The 2,055-nt window shown below is 57.1% G+C and overlaps 1 pseudogene; it reads left to right on the top strand.

Annotated features, from left to right (window-relative positions):
- The first annotated feature begins 1,052 nt into the window (after positions 1-1,052).
- On the top strand, positions 1,053-1,999 carry LOC141372339 (histo-blood group ABO system transferase 2-like; annotated as a pseudogene).
- Positions 2,000-2,055: the final 56 nt, after the last annotated feature.

Raw genomic sequence — 2,055 nt, 5'->3', positions numbered from 1 at the left:
CTGCCAGGGGCACTCACGCCCCCCTCACCCTGCTTCATGTTTGGCTTCTTTCCCCATTGGCTGGGCCTGGATTGGCCCCCTGATGACCTGACTCATGCCTGCTCGGTGTGTGTGCTTGTCCCCTATTTAAATGCAGTGCCCGCCTTCCCTTTGTGAGCAGTTTACTGACCTGCTAGGTATGGGGCGGGCACAGGGAAGTAGCCTTGGTGTCTGCACAAAAACTCAGTTTCAGAGGGGTTCACCACACTTGCCTGACGATGGGGGAGCTGCTTTCCACATGGTGGGGAACAGGTAGTACCGTCAAAGTGGGACCAGCCATGTGAGGCTGTTGGACAAGACTTCCAACTTCTTAGGGCCGGGGAGATGTAGATCTGGACCCGGAAGCTTACACCCTTGGATTCAAGGCTAGGGCCTAAGCAAGCCCCCTCTTCTTCCAGAGGTCCTCCTTCCCCTTCCCTGCCCATGGGCTGGACCTGACCTGGGGGAGTTCTAGGGTGACCCCTCCTAGGAATACCAGTGTTTCACTGAGGATCTCATTAGCAGGATGCCCAGTAACCTTCAAGGGAGGACCCTACAGGAGGTGGAGACAGCTTTCTCGGGACCAGCAACATCCCACTCAAAACAAAATGGGGGCAGGTGGCTGGCTCTGCTGGTTCTATCCAGTCTGAAGGGCACAGAAACAAGGGCTGTGCCCCAAGGTGCTCAACTCCTGGCAGGTGGGGACAGGACCAGTGGGTTTGCCCATGAGCTCAGCACAGAGGGAGTGTTCTTGGCTCCAGGATGCTGTAGGACTGCACAGGTTTCCAACCTCCTAAGCCTTAGGCTTCCTTTTGTAAGATGGGGTGTTGATGGCCCCCATTTCTGGGAGCAGAAGGTAGGGAGGGCTCATGGGCAGCCTTGCTCAGGACAGGCTAGGAGAGTGGCTGTTGCTCAAAGCAGCCCAGGGCCTGCCGCCTTGGAAAAGGTGCACACGTGCACAGCCCCCAGCTTTGGGGTCCTGCTGCCAGCCTCTGGCAGTGACCCTTGTCCCACCCTGTCTACTGCCACTGTAGCTATGTGGTCTTCCTGGAGATATTCCTGCAGATGGCGGAGAAGGACTACATGGTGGGACACAGGGTCACCTATCATGGTGGGACACAGAGTCCCCTACAAGGTCTTCACCGACCAGCCGGCTGCCGGGCCTCTGTGCCCCTCTGGCAGGGTCAGAGGGTGGTGGTCCTTGAGGTCTGTGGCACCCCTCACTGGCAGGATGTGTCCATGCAGTGCTTGGTGATGATAAGCCGCTTCTGGGAACAGCACTTCATCCATGAGGTGGATGACTTGGTGTGCGTGGATGCAGACCTGAAGTTCTGTGACCACATGGGTATGGAGATTCTGTCACCCCTCTTTGGCACCCTTTACCCCAGTTTCTACGGGGTGACACCTGAAGAGTTCAGCTATGAGTGCCGGCCACATTCCTAGGCCCACAACCCCAGGGACCAGGGAACATTTATTACGTGCAGGTGTTTTTTGGGTGTCGGTGGTAGAGGTTCACCGAATGACCTTGGCTTATCACCAGTTGATGGGAGTTGACATGGCCAATGGGATGGAGGACATCTGGCACGACAAGAGCCACCTGAACAGGTACCTGCTGCAGCCCCCACAAAGTTGCTATTCCCGGAGGACCTGTGGGACCTGCACCTGCTGGGCTGGCCCTTGTAATGAAGAAGCTGAGATTCAGGCTGTGCCCAACAATCACCAGGACACTCAGAACTCATGAGGGGCTGGCCCCAAAGAATCTTTGGGACTCACGGCTGCTGGGCTGGTCCTGGTCATGAAGAATCTGAGATTTGGGCCATGCCCAAGAATCACCAGGACACCCAGAGCTCATGAGGACATGTGCCCGGATGCCATGCGGGACCTGAGGCTGCAGGGCTGTCCCCCCATCATTCCCTGGGTCATGAAGAAGCTGAGATTCATGGCTCTGCCCAAGAATCACCAGGACACCAAGAAATCATGAGGGGCTGTCCCTGGAGGCCATGAGGGACCTGAGGCTGCAAGGCTGTCCCCTGGAGG

This window comes from Callorhinus ursinus, unplaced genomic scaffold (genome assembly GCF_003265705.2).
Source record: "Callorhinus ursinus isolate GAN/ISIS: 27379988/994484 unplaced genomic scaffold, GSC_fseal_2.0 scaffold8191, whole genome shotgun sequence".
NCBI lineage: Eukaryota > Metazoa > Chordata > Mammalia > Carnivora > Otariidae > Callorhinus > Callorhinus ursinus.
The sequence above is the reverse complement of the archived record's forward strand: the minus strand, read 5'-3'. Positions and strand labels throughout refer to the sequence as shown.